Genomic DNA, 14,651 nt, shown 5'->3' with positions numbered 1-14,651 from the left:
CAAAAAAAAAAACAGTGACAATATTTCAGCTGTAATTCGATGCCTGTATATTTTATAGTTCAACTGGAGACTAAATATCATTAACCAGAAAAATTTTAAAATACCAACTTACTTGAACTGCTTTGTAAAAATACTGCTACACCTCATAATCATACAGGTGGTATAACAGAAGGCCACTTGATGACTTAAAGTTTCCTTTCCTTAAAACATGGCTAATCAACATGGCAAAATACATTAATTAAACTTAAAATGTAACATAAAACACATACAGCATATGACTGAAAACAAAATAAGAAACAATGTGACTATTTACATGCAATATAATCAAATGTGATGTTTCACACAGTGGCTTTGTTTTTCACAGTTGTGTGTGCTGAGAAAGAGCACAACTCTGATCAGCTCGGGTATTCTGTGGTCGTTCAAAGGACTGGACCAGCAAAAAGGCCTTTTTTGTGGCACTGTCCAGTGGGCACAATAGCATTTACTCTTTGACAACTGGCGAAACGGGAAGGATGAAGACATCTTTTTTGGACAAATGGCTGTCCACTTGATGTGGGCCTTATGGTCTTAGTGTTACAATTGGGTTCACTTACAGAAGGCGAGTTTTAATTGTTCATTTCAGTGCTTAGAACTACAGAAAGTGATTGTTTTTATCTTACATAACAGCATCAAGGCAGTCAGCTTGTAGACTTAGCATGATAAAACTGTTTAAATCCAGTTTATAAAGTTTTAATGGGTGTTTCTGTAGCTCAATTTGTTAAGCATTGCACTTGCAATGGGTTTGAATCCAAAGAAATATACTGTACACTGGTGGCAAATTTTTTTTAATAATGTACAGATTTTGCTCTTATGGAAAGAAATTGGTACTTTAATTCACCAAAGTGGCATTCAACTGATCAAAATGTATAGTCATGACATTAATAGTGTGGAATAATTATTTACTAATCGTCCACGTGCTGCAATGACAGCTTTGCAGATCCTTGGCATTCTAGCTGTCAGTGTGTCCAGATACTCATGTGACATTTCACCCCACACTTGCCATAGATGTGGCTGTCTTGTCGGGCACTTCTCACACACCTTACAGTCTAGCTGATCCCAGAAAAGCTCAATGGGGTTAAGATCCATAACACTCTTTTCCAATTATCTGTTGTCCAATGTCGGTGTTTCTTTGCCCACTCTAACCTTTTCTTTTGTTTTTCTGTTTCAAAAGTGGCTTTTTCTTAGCAATTCTTTCCATAAGGCCTGCACCCCTGAGTCTTCTCTTTACTGTTGTACATGAATCTGGTGTTGAGCGGGTAGAATTCAATGAAGCTGTCAGCTGAGGCGTCTGTTTCTCAAACTAGGGACTCTGATGTACTTTCCCTCTTGTTTAGTTGTACATTTGGCCTTCCACATCTCTTTCTGTCCTTGCTAGAGCCAGTTATCCTTTGTCTTTGAAGACTGTAGTGTACACATTTGTATAAAATCTTCAGATTTTTGTCAATTTCAGGCATTGTATAGCACTCATTCCTCAAAACAATGATTGACTGATGAGTGTGGCAGGGCGGAGGGTGGGGCTAATTAGGTGGTTTAAGCCGAGAGGTATAAAGGTGACCAGAGATGGCAGTGCGACAGAGAGAGAGTTCCCCTTCTGTCACTCACTCAACGTTGTGTCGAATTAAATGACACAAGGGGTCTTCCTGGGAAGCCTCACGTACCTCTGAATTTGAGAAAAGGCCAATTGGCCATTTATTATGCCACAGGCATGCAATTTCCAACATAGTCTCATCATGACAACTCACTAATTTGATGTTAGAGACGACAAAATTGTAAGATATCATTCAAAAAGCTACAACTTTTAATTCCATACAGACTGACAGAGTTTCAAATCGATACAATACAGGCATAAAAGTTTAGCCAACATTCAACCACTTTACTTTAAGAAAAGAAACCTCTGTGAACAAATGTGGTTACTTATTCCATATTTATTAATGCTATACAAATGTCTGATGTCAATAACCTGTAATACATTTTCCTTGTCTCATCCCAAACCCCGGTGATTTATTTGTTCTGTGGTACACAAAAGTTATTTTCCTATTAAAACCATGGATAGGTGTAGGGTTTGGGTGAACTTTGGAAAGATTGTAATAACATTGTTTTTTGTAATAACATACTTTTCTTTCTGGGAATAAAAGTCATGAGGTTTTGTATAAGTCAACATGTTTGATTACTTATGATTTCGCCATCTCAGACTATTATTATGACATTTCACTCTTTGTGTGTCTCGCTCAGAAAATGCAGGATACTATGCCAGGCTCATTGGTTATGTGATCGGAGGCTTTTTAGCTGCTCTAATTACCATCTGTGTGGCATTTATTCTCTTAAAAAGATCAGAGAAAGTACAGCAATGCTTCAGTAAGTTTCTCTTTACTCATGAAGTTTCACTGTGTGTGATTCATCAAATGAAAACTGCAATACCATCTTGTAATTCATCAGATTTACTGATACTACTTGCAGGGGCGCCGTAAAGGTGGGAAAAGTTAGGACCATTCCAAGGGCCCCTGAATGACAGGGGGCCCCAACAAATAGGTAAAAACTAATTTAATTAATAAATTTTTTGAAATTATATTATACACTATATAAACCATCATCATTGAGTATATTTCAAATAATAATAAAATAAATTATGTCTTTGATTTTACTTATTTTGGCAATAGAAGTTAAATATCCCCATTGACCAAAAAGTAAACATCCATATTGACCGACCACCCCCCTGTATCTGCATGAAATGGTTTGGTCCTGCCTTAAGGTGCGTACACACTGCCAGCGACTTTGTCGCTGCAGGTCGCCAGTGGCTGGCGGTGAAGTCGCTAGTGGGTGTTCCCACTACTGGTTGCCTAGTAACGTTTATAAATGACATTCACGGATGTCATTCCATTCCTGTTGACAGCGAATCTCTTTTCTTGCCACTAAAAACAAACATTTTGGAGGGAAAAGACTAAATATAAATGGAATCAGTACATAAAATGCTTTATATCAAAGATGAATGAGAAACAAGGCATGCTGTTTGCCAGAGCGGCTGTTTATCTGCGGCGAAAATGCAAATGCCGGTCTGTCTGGGTCCATAAAATCCCCGCGATCTCAGATACACCTTTCCACGCAGTATTTTTCTTAAAAATGTCCTTGTACGTGGGAAGAGACATATAAAGCACTGGAAAATTTCTAACAGCAAGAATTAGCCTTTCATCCATCTTTCCGTTACTGCAGGAGCTGAGAGAGAGAGAAGGATCACGTGAGCTCTCCCGTCTTCTCTACTATTGGCTGTCGCTTCGGTTAGTCGCTCCAAAGTTTAACTTTTCTCAACTTTGTCGCGTCGCTGGACACGCCCACATCTAGCGGCAACGGTCGCGACAGCTCGTGTCGCCGGAAGTCGCTGTGCTCGCATTGAAAATGAATGGTATTGAGTCGCTGTCGCGCACGATGTCGCTGGCAGTGTGTACGCACCTTTAGCGCGCTCATCAGTGAGTGAATGACGGTGTTTAGTTGCAGACAGTTAGTCGATGCGCCAGAAACACAGATTACAATGTTGAGTAGTATAAGAAAATCTGGTTTTCAAAAAAGGAAAGAGAGAAAAGAGAGAGAGGAAAGACAAAGGAAAGGGTGTCAATCTGTAACCCAGTTTTTCACCAAGAAAGGTGGGTAGCCTTTAGTCTGTGAGTGGTATTAACCTGTTGTCCATAGAGACAGAGCGTATTTAGGCCACGGAACAATCCAACCGTCTCCCTTGACTTTGCATTGCGAGAGACTGCCTCCTTGTCATTTATGACTTATAACAAAAAAACAAAACAATGTCTAAAAGCTGCTGTGTGACAAGGTATACAGCAAACAAGCTAAATAACCCAGAAATAATTTTTTATAAGCTGTCGACACCAAAAAACGGTTTGTTTCAGGACATAAAAGGAGACTACTACCCGAACTACTCTGAGAACAAAGCCCACTGGAACGCGACATTATATTGTAAAAAGAAAAAAGAAAAAAAACATTCATAATTTTAACCATGTCGTTTGCTTATTTCACCACCCTATGTGAACCTGAGAGGAGGAGATATATTCAACTTACCCATTCTTCCTTCTGATGCTTCACGTCTTATTGCCTGTATCTACTTTTGTCTCCTTAAAGGCTGGCTTTTATGGTTCTGAAGCTTATAAAAATTTATTTCTGGGTTTAGTTTGGCATTTTCTGTCTTTTGTTATATGTCATAAATGACAAGGAGGCAGCCTCTCGCAATGCGAAGTCAATGGAGACGGTTGGATTGGCTTCCCTCCCGGTGGGCGTGGTCTTCAGATTATGACGCGTTGTGCTCAGTCTCTGTAGTGAAATAAGCTAGCTAGCTAAAATAAATAAATAAATAAGTTAGCTAGCTGCAGGTGTTAGCCTACATTTCATCAACATTTAATCAGTGCAGGGAAACGTTTAGCAAGATATTCATATTAAATCATTGTCCATGCCCCTTTTAGCAGACTTAACAACAGATGAGTCAGCAGCACCCCAGTCTCCCCATAACTGCACCCCTCCCTGTCCCTGTGAAGAAGGTGAGCAACATCGTGTAAATGACTTAGCATCATTCCAGGGAGTCTGTGTGGGGTTCTCTGTCTCTCTTGCTCTTTTTACCATAACAAAAAAGAAAATGAAATATTTATTAATGACAGAAATCAAACACAAATTATTTTCTCACATAATGACCATTATGACATAAATAAAAAAAACAACCTCCTGTCTGTACTGGATGCAGTTAGAAACAATGAGTAGCTTACCTCAACCTGCATGTAAGTTACAGACAATATTAAAATAATCCAGTTTGATGCGTAAATTTAGACTGCATTTTGGCCGTTAAATGACATCTATAGATACAGACTTTATTATTCCCATCATGAAGGGCAGTTTATTTGAGAAGCTTGCACGCACACACACACACACACACACACACACACACACACACACACACACACACGCACACAAAAATCTATCATATCTAATGTATGTAATCAAGTGGTGGTAATACAGAACTATAGGTAATTTGGGTCAATGTCAGAAGGGGCCCAATTAGATTTTTTTGTCATGGGGCCCAAAATTCCTGGCGGCACCCCTGACTACTTGCAAAAAGGTTGCACCACAAAAAAGTTTGTAAAGGCCAAAAAATACTTTGGTGCTTACATTGGTATGCACATACTTTGCTGATGGTGAAATTTGTACTGGAACTCAGAAAATCTAAGTATTAGTTGGCTTTTAAGCAGAGCCGTGTTGAAAACAGCTTTTGGAAATTACTTGACTATGACATCATTTTTGCAAAATTATATTACATGGTTCCTAACATGAATCATATCAGTGGTGAAATGTCCACTGTGTGTTCAACAAAAAGATGAGGTTTTTAAGGTTAATGTTCTGCCTAGTTTTAAATCAACAAAACTGACCACCCTACCCTAAACATTAAACCTAACCGATAGTGTCATAAAAAGCAAATGTTAGATGGAAAACACAATAGATGAAGCCATCATTTTATGGTGCTTCTATGACACTTTGTAAAAGTCGAAAAGTTGAAATCATAAGACAGCACTGTGTGAGGAAAGTACATCATTATGAGCTGATAACCTGCCATTTTACTTGTGATTTGTGGTAAAGGAAATAAAGTTATTGTTATTATAGCCCCTCTTGTATTCATTTTCACGGGGAAATGGCCATGATACGTACAACGAGCCACATAAAAAATTATTTAGCAAAATTGCAGCTATAGTAACATGATTGCGACCAGGTTGAAAAGAGAGAGAGAGAGAGAGACATTTTTTAGTTTTTCCTTCTGTTCCTTTAGGGTCAGTGGGTGGCATCAACGAAGTGCAATCACCGTAAACTATGGAGTACTGATGATTATCCACCCCATTATGCTTCTTATGAATAAATATGGATTTAAAGCTCTAATCATACTATAGTGCACATATCACAACATGAACAATATAATATGTGTAATATGCTGCATATAAATATTTTACAACACAATTGGTCTCTATAGTATAGACTTTGGTACTCTTTTAGAGATGTGAAAAAATGAGTATGTTTCTGCAGTTTTCCACCTTGACCAGTAGGGGCTGCTTCATTGCTTCATTCACAATCAACATTAACACCCATACGAGGGAAATTATTTAGCCAAGTTTGACACATTGTCAGATCGACATCCTTTGTTGGTCCTGGGGCAACATTCATATGATACAATCATAGCCCTAAACCTAAACCTAAACCCTGAACTTAATCCTAATCTTAAAGGATAGTTCACCTGGAAAATAAAAGGAGACGTTACAGGCAGAATGTTAGTAAGTGACAGCCTCAGACAGTCACCATTAACTTTCATTGCATCTGTTTTCCTTACAATGAAAGTAAATGGTAACGAAGGCTGTCATTCCGCCTAATTATCTCCTTTTGATATTGATCCAGGGATATGTTCTACTCGGGAAAATCATTGTCTTCACAATGTTTATTTTATGAATACAAAAAGTCAGGTGGATTAATTGTGGAGCTGCAATGAATAGTCAAATACAATTCTAGTTGTTTTTTATTTAAATATCTTAAACTCAAAATTGGCAGAGGCTTAAGTTATTCATCTTTAGGAGACTCAAAGACGAGAACTGCAAGACACAAACTAGGCCCTTTGGGTTGTACTGAAGTAGATCAATGGTAGATTCGTCAATATTGACACAGGTGGTATGCTGCACCCTGGAATGATTGCGTTTCTATTCGACTATTCTATTGTAAGTTTTTGCTCTTGCAGATATCAGTCCACAAGCATTTCATTTCAGTTTCTAAAGTTTTATCTTTAAAAAAATACACACTACACTTTGCTTTGGCAATTTTCATGTTTCCTTCAACACTTGCAAACACACAAGAGGTCACATTACAGCACGCATGGCTTAGTTTGTACCATCTTGTTTAGCTCACAGTTCACAATTTAGTTTAGTATGTACATGTTATTGTGCATCATTTTAGAAAATGTTTATAAATAAAAAAAGTCAAATTGTATTATTTCTCTGTCTAAAAGTTTGACAATTATATATATATAAAAATAACAACACTATTGCACATTTAAGTATGTTTTTAAGCTATGAAAGGGACCTCTCTCAGACCCCATAAAGAATATATAGATTAATTGCCTTTTTTAATCCATTAGGATCATTAGCTATGTTGTTATCATCATGGCCATTCTTACATTCTGTTCAATATGTCAGAGGAAATTGCTTTTTTAATAGTGACCGCATCTTCACCACAGCACAAATGAAAAGGAAAGAGTTACTCTGGCTATGAATTCACTGAAAGCCTTTTCTCAAGAAGATGCAAGTGGATTCTTACAGATGACTGCCCTTGATCCATGTGTTTGCCTGAGATACCCCCAAGCGCAGCTCCTCCCTGACTGCCTGTGGCCTCTTCAATACTATGGTTAACAAATATCTGTCCCTCCATAATGGTGCAGTAGGGAGGATTTTTGTTTTCTTGGTATTTTAGTTGTTATTGAAATGAAACCACTTATTAAATTTAGAAATTACCTAGACTTTATCAGAGCTTGTAGGGTTTATGTTTGAGGTGCTTGTAGGAATGTTTGTAATAGGGAGGTGTTGGGGGTACTACTTGTATTTTCTTTCACAGTGTTAAATTTAAAAGAATGTTCTAGATTTCATAGCTATTACTTGAGCTTAGTTTAATGTTCATCGGAAATTGGCATTCTGTTGATTACCATAAAAAAACATTTAAACTTGTACCAAAGTCTGTAAAAACATTCCAACATTATTTTTTCTATAGAAAAGACCAGCTGAACCAGCATGCAGTTCTCATGCTGGTTCGTGCTGGTGGACCAGTATAGCCATGCTTTTCACTAACAAAACCTTGCTGGTAAAGCTGGTTGACCAGCATGGTCTTACTGGTGAAGCTGGTTAAGTTAGGGAAAATGTACAGTCAGCCATTTGTTATAGCAAAATAAACACCAACAGGATGATCAGGATACATGAACATTTTATACTGATTTGCATTGAAATTATGTTATAATGTGAGAAGAAAGCTAGAAACTGCTCAAATCTATCTCCGGTTTGTGTCAGAGATCTGTTGGTTTTTATTCTGTGACAATAGCCATCTGATTCATCATTATGCATCTTATTACAAGACTACTTGCCAAAGAAATAAATAAATGCACATGAAACTTTGATTTGTTTAAATTATTTTATTAGCAGGAAAGAGAAAATACGTGGATGTGTGCTTGTTACCGAAAAATATCAGACTGCTAGATGGTGCCATTGACCACTCAGAATCAAGTATTCCAGAAAGTCGTGTAATAAGCTAGTTTAAAAGCCTGGTGAGGACACAAACACACCTGCATTCCATGCTGGGGGACCAGCTCCCAAAACACATCATAAACTGGTGATCAGTAATGATATTCTTTTCAGCAAGGTTGGCTAGATATTAGTGTTAAACTGGTGTAACAGACTTACTTACAAAGCTATACGCAATTTTTAAACTCACTTGCTAACATCACCAGCTAACTTTTGTTGCTGAACAGCATGGTTATAGTGATCTACCAGCCACACAAGCACCAAACCAGACTGAATTAGCATGGAAATTCATGCTGATCCTTTTAGCATTTAAGACTTTTTAAAAGGTTTTACTCAAAACTCAGTATAGAGTACATCAAATACCTGGAGTCATCTTTTTCGATTTCCTAATTTGTATCACTCTTAAAGGTGCACTCAGTATTTTTTGCATTATTTTAACAGAAAGAAAAGAATAGTATTCTTATGAAAAATATGTTTAAAATTATGTAAACTTACATGAGATGAAGACTCTAGAAATATCAGCCATAGAGAGGCTGCATTATGGTGCGATCATATCATATGAACAGCTGAAAATAACCAAAGACTATTTAGCCCAAAATGGACCACTTGTATTAAAAAATAATGGGAGAAATTGGAATGCCCAGTATGGCGTATGTAGAAAAGGAAGTCCTGCCTTACAAACGGGGAGCAGTGAGAAGGTGCGAGGTGATCATCTGTGTTCTGCGACCGCTACCGGGTCCTTGAATAACGTATAACATGCGAGTTAGGGCAGCCGTTGGAGTTTCTGGTGCCCCCCTAGGCAGTAGGTGCCCCTCGAAGACTGAGTAAAATGTGTATAGGGAGTGGCGGTACTGCGCTTCAGAGATGGAAGTGGACATTGACAAAGGGACTTTGATATCACTCACTTTGTCTCATGTATGGCATGAGATGAGAATGAAATGAGAATTTCTGTTTTTGCCTGATGCTTGGTCTACAATACTAGGTTCAAGCGCAACATAACTCCAATGATCAATAATTGTGCTAGTTTGATCTTCATTACATCAAAGTTGAACATTTTCTACTGGAACAAGTTGCCATCCAGCCCTATAAGATCTGATAGTCAAAAACCCCAGCACCAACGACAAATGATTTGAAGCCTGCCCCAAATAACGTTTAAAGGACAATGAATTGCAAATTTTGCTTGGGTTTGCCTCTATATTAAAGAACTTTTCAGCCCTGTGTAGCTCATAAACTTTCAGGTCGTGTTTTGGGGTAAACACTGGACATGATGACGTGGAACTCACACACAAAATATCTGATATTGTGTTCTTTGTTTATGTGTATACAGTAAGGAGGAGTTTTCTTTAAAGGTTATAGAAAAGACAGAAAGGTTGTAAGATTAGCCTACCTGAGGAACCTACCGCTTGGAGAGCAACCTGTTTCTCTTCCAAGGTAAGAAAAATAGTCATTTTATACATTGGATTGTGCTAAATGTGACATAGATGTGATGCGATGAAGACTTAAATACTGACTTGGATGGTTTGTCATTTGGGATCTCTAGAAAAACACCTTCATTAATGTTTAATTTACTGCATTTTGTGTTAAAATAAGTAATGGTAAGGTCTGATTTATTAATTTAACTAAAATTAATGGCAATTAAATAACAATTGGCATCTGTGTCAAAATCAGTACAACAAGGGAAGATGACCCCACACCTTCCATTTTGGTTATCCAGAGTATTTTTTTAATTAATGTGCTTCCAAAATATGCAAGCTTCACATTTCTGATTTAAACCTTCTGGAATGCCTGCCTACTGGGTTACCATTTTAAATGCAAATCTTTATAGAGATTGTAGACTCTTAAATTGCACAAAGTTGCTAAATTTATTTTTTTGTGCAATTATATGATTTGAATATGAAATGTATATGAAAAATCCATGCATAATTACTCTCAAGACTGTATTGCAGGTAGATTAGGACCAAAGCCGAAATACCTCATGAAGTAAAATTGGCGTTTTGTGGATTTTAGTCCATCCTTGCGTCCGAAATCACGTACTGTCACAGAACGTACTGTATTTGATGGTACGCACTTCTCTGCAGAAAAAAAACGTATGTTCTTTTAGGTATGCATGCGAGTAGTAGGAATAGATTCCATACATACTTCATCCAACGATGAGAGTATTGACCTAAACTACGAATATATGGCATAAGAATATAAATCTATAAATATATATATATATATATATATATATATATATATATATCACTTACAGTTGAAAAGAACCGCAGACTTGCGGTTCACCTCAACTCTTTTAAATCCAGCATTTTGAACATGACATCTCCTCAGATCCTGAGGGATTATGGGATCGTAAAGTGTCCTGTCGATCCACACTTTAGCATCTCGCCAGCAATAGAAGGTCATCCGAGTATTTCTCGCTTACTGCTTCATGAATAATGAGAATTTGGACATACTACTGAACTGGCATATTGTTTACAGCATAGTAGGGAAGTTTCGGTACTCAGATGCAGCTCAAATCAATTAGCTTTGATTAGCTACATGCTAATGTACTTCTAAATATTGATGTTTCGCAGATATAAACATTTAAAACGTACAGTCTTTATCTTCCTGGAAAACTAACCAAGTTTCCGTGTCTCTTTAACGCAATAAGAATATTGCTCTGTTTGTTTGAGTGGCCCGACCAGCCAACATAACATTGACTCTAAATTCGCTAGATTAGCTTAATTTAGTTACATTACAGTCTAAATATTTCACAAGATCAGATACAGTGGTAAAAAAAAAAATTGTGTTTTAGACTGAGCACATGTGTGGTCGCCGATAACAGTAAGATCGAGAAATCCTTGAGCTACAGATCCAAAGCACTCCGAGTTGATTCCATAATCAAGAGAGGTGGGAGGGCAAACTTTCCAAAACACCGCCAGGCGTTCAAGGGTACACCAGCAGTGTCCTGGAACTTGCTGCATTCCGACTGTGTTGACCCGTAGTTTCTGTGTTAACATTCAAAACACAAGCACTGTTTTCTCTCAGCTGTGTGTACAGCTGGAGTTTCTAAACAAACATTTCTCGTCTCGTAGACTAGCGACTTACGGCTAATTCCCACGTGGGATGGGAATTTATATGGCATTAAATTTGCTGCTGTAACCGGCCACTGACATATGGCATTGATTGTAAAACATATAAATGCATTTTCAAGAATCCTTCCAAAATGAATCTGTTATATCTTGAGTGTTTCAGACAAAAGAAGAGAATGACTCCATTTTGTTTCTTGTTTGTGTCCTTGATCAGGAGGGGTAAATAGAAATGAGCCAGCTCACAGCACTAGTTCTTCTCACAGGTAAATCTGTTTGTGCACTATGTACACAGCTAAAGGTTACTCAACAACACACTGTGACCTTGGACCTGAAGGTCACATTCAAAAGACTTCCTGTCTCCATATATCTTTGGCTTACCCACTTCAAGGATGAAATAAAGATACATTTTATTTTATTATGATTTTCTATGTAGTCACTTGTTTCTAAAAAGCTCTTCTTATTACATTGTTATTATTACATTGTGTACATTATGTATTTTAATAATACATAATGTACTGTACATATACAATCATATTTGAGTGTTTGTGCCTATTTATTTTAGAAAATAAATATTTGTTTCATTTCAAATGTGGAAAATCTTATGATTACAATGTTTTAGCATTTAACCCTAATTTATTACCTTTTTCCTTCCATATGATTTTCATAATCTTTTATTTCCTTCTGCAGTCTTCTTGACACTCTTCAGTCAAGCTGAAGCAAGTAAGGCAGTGTGATGATTACATTTTGAGCATCTAACATTATAATTCAGATTCAAATCATATTTAGGCATAATTTGTATTGCAGTTTTTACCAGCAGTCTAAACTTTCTCCTATCTCTTGTGTCTTTTCAGACCCTTTTGTTTACAGTAAGTGATCATTTCATTTACATGCATTTAATTCAAGGTTCAGATTTAATCAGCGAGTGTGTTCCCTTCTAATCAAACCCATGACCTTGGAGATTTGTCATATCTTTAAAATGTGTTTTAGGTTTTACTTTTCAGACTTTCACATAAGTTTAAACAGACTAGCTGCTGACTGTTCTTTTTTTAGACTATGAAGGGCTGAGGATCGCAGGTTTGGTTTTCACAGCCTTCCTCGTAGCAGGAGGGGTTGGTGTTCTATGTTGTAAGTATCAATTCTAATTTTTACACATGAGCAGTTGACGAATAGGCATGGGCTTGAACAATTTTTTTCAGCATCGAGATTTTAGGTTAAAATTTACATATTTGTGTAAGGATAAGATTCTGTAATTGGTCACCATTTTTAATCATCTAAATTATTTCACTAGTTCATTTTAAATTGACCCTCAGTGATATAAAAGTACAAATATGTATTTTCTCATTTCATAACAAGGGTCAAAGAAGCTACATAAACACTCATTAGAAATAAAGCCGCAATCGGCAATTATCGGCGGCCAAGCATTTATGGAAAAATTACAAAAACTGTCTGATTTGACAGGAAATATTCTGTGGAACTCTTCCCTAACTCAAACCCTAATCCTAAATCAAACCCTAACCCAAAATGCCTTAATCACAGTAGCACAAATATGATTTTCTTAAGTTATAGTGCACCTAGCATCACAAATTGATGAAATTTTGAATGTGACCTCAGAATGTCCTGTTGTCCATGTGTTTTAAATTTTAATAATTATTCAGTTTTCACTCACAAGATACAGGACAGTTTTTAATTACAGGTCACACCCACAAAATGATTTGCTTATATCGTCCGAATGACTAAACGAATCTAAATTCTTTTGGTAACTTTTTATCAGAAAGTCTGTAGATGACGTATGATACATTTTGTGCGAATCGAGGAAACGGTTTAGGATGAGTTTGAAAAAGTATGTTTTTCAAAAACCTCTAAGTGGTTGAAACATTTTCAAGTGGAAATGGAAAGATATGTAATCATATGATTTGGGGGCACTGAAGGATTTGGAGAAGCTAAGATAAAATATTCTAGCCTATACGTTTCCGGAGTTATTAGCAAAAACACAAATTAGCTTATTATAGCACCACTGTGTGGCTGATTCTCACAACATTTTATATACAGCTTCGTGTAGAGACCCATCTTGCGTGTAATAAGTTTCATGGCCATCGGACATTCAAAATGTGAGTTATTAGGTGCTGAAATTTGATTAGCTGCTGACTGCATTTTGTTTTATTTTTCAAATTGATATGTTAAGTATATGTTAGCACTTGAACCAAATGGCTGCAGAGTTATTACAGTTTTTTTTAATTGTAAACCCCCTATGGGCAGAATTGAATGAAAATGTGCATGTATCCTCAACATGGTCTTTGCCTTGAGTAGATATTGATCAATGAGTCAAAATCCATGCAAATGAAGGAACTGTATTGCTAATGTCTTCTAAATGATTTGACGAATCAAAATTCTTTGATAACTTTTTGTCAGGAGAGTCTGTAGATGATGTATACAAATGTTTGTGCGAATCAGACAATTGGTCTAGGAGATTTACAGAAAATCTAACTGGCTGAAGATTTTTGGGGGGCAGAAATTAAATCGGAGAGATGTGTTTTGTAGGGCTTGACTCAAGGAATCAGAGGCACATTTTTATTACAGCCCTTACGGTTGTGAAGATATGAACAAAAACGTAAAAGTGCTTGTCAGAGCACCACCTAGGGTTTACTAGAGGTGTGTACGTATGTAGTAGTGGTGCACATTTGTAACCATCCGGCCAAGTGTGGGTTCTCTATGACTTGCGGTTTTTGCTGCCCAGATACTTTTAGGGCAGAACAATAATAAAACAAAAGGTTCGGTGCTTGGCCCCATTAATAAAATGTTATATATTATTAATAAAAATGCTGTATAAAGTTGGATAGAGTTCACTGAAATGGAGTTTAGTCGTTCACACCAAATTCGTTTTTGTGTCCGTCTGCACAGTTTTTCAATTGTTTTGCAACGTAAACATGCACTAGACTAGACAGATGTCTTTGACGTTGCGCCTCGTTTTGCTGTTTTTTTCTACGCACGTTTCTGCTTTTTTAAGTTGATAATTTATACAAAAAAACATGATTCTTTATCATAAACTTCAATGCGTATTAAATGTTTAAATGTGTATGTGTATGCCACGTCAACTGCCCACATGCATTTTTCAACCAAATGAAAACATTATGAATTTTCATATGCTCACAGACAGAATAACAGATTGCTCTCTTCACAGGGGGGCATTGCAAGCCAAAAAGAAAGTAAGTCACCTGTTCTGGCCTTCATCTTTACCTCAATT

The 14,651-nt window shown here is 36.9% G+C and overlaps 1 long non-coding RNA gene across 1 annotated transcript; it reads left to right on the top strand.

Annotated features, from left to right (window-relative positions):
• The first annotated feature begins 9,678 nt into the window (after window positions 1-9,678).
• LOC127657500 (uncharacterized) lies at window positions 9,679-12,280 on the top strand. Its single transcript, XR_007972292.1, has 4 exons — window positions 9,679-9,773; window positions 11,625-11,673; window positions 12,098-12,130; window positions 12,262-12,280. It is a non-coding gene; the product is annotated as an uncharacterized LOC127657500 (long non-coding RNA).
• The last annotated feature ends 2,371 nt before the right edge of the window (window positions 12,281-14,651 follow it).

Source organism: Xyrauchen texanus, chromosome 17, assembly GCF_025860055.1.
Source record: "Xyrauchen texanus isolate HMW12.3.18 chromosome 17, RBS_HiC_50CHRs, whole genome shotgun sequence".
NCBI lineage: Eukaryota > Metazoa > Chordata > Actinopteri > Cypriniformes > Catostomidae > Xyrauchen > Xyrauchen texanus.
The sequence above is the reverse complement of the archived record's forward strand: the minus strand, read 5'-3'. Positions and strand labels throughout refer to the sequence as shown.